We start from the raw sequence: 725 nt of genomic DNA on the forward strand, positions 1-725 counted from the left end.
ATAATATATATATATATATATATATATATATATATAAAACCTTTGAACAGCTCCCAAATTACGTACCAGGTGTCTTAGCTCGGCCCGTCTCCTTCCGTTAATCACGGCCTGGACGGTCCTCTTGGCCCGTATCTGTTTACGTATTGGATATTACGTTATCGACTCCTAGGAAAGGTCTCCTGTAGTAGTCGCTTCAACTCAGCTGGTTGTAGCGGACTTAAGGCACCCACTGAGACTCCTCTCAAAGATGCGTCTGCCCAATAGTTTATAATTAATTTCAACAAATAATTTTTGATATAAGGTAGATTTATTTCTGAATTTACGCAATAGATGGAAACAAAACCTGTTAGCCTGAAACTATTGTATTATCTTCAAGATAATATGTAGGTTGCGGCCATACCATGCAGGAAGCACTGTTTCCCGTCCGATCAACGTTAGTTAAAAGGGCCACACTGAGTAGTGTAGTGGGAGACCATATGCGAAATTGTGGTGCTGCAATCTTTTTGCTAGAGGACTTGTTTTAAGCTAGTGACATGAAAAAGTAGTGCGAGCTGCGGGTTTATCCTATAGCTAGTTACTCGTTTGGGAGATAACTTACAAAAGTCAGGAATCTTAATGCGCACATGCACGTGTTCTCTTGGTAATTGAGTTTTTGCTAAAATGTGCTTATGTTGTATTTGCGTGGGTACTGGTGCATAGTTTGGGGGGGGGGGGGGGGGGGGGGG

The sequence above is a fragment of the Metschnikowia bicuspidata genome (genome assembly GCF_001664035.1).
Source record: "Metschnikowia bicuspidata var. bicuspidata NRRL YB-4993 chromosome Unknown METBIscaffold_3, whole genome shotgun sequence".
Taxonomy (NCBI): Eukaryota; Fungi; Ascomycota; class Pichiomycetes; order Serinales; family Metschnikowiaceae; genus Metschnikowia; species Metschnikowia bicuspidata.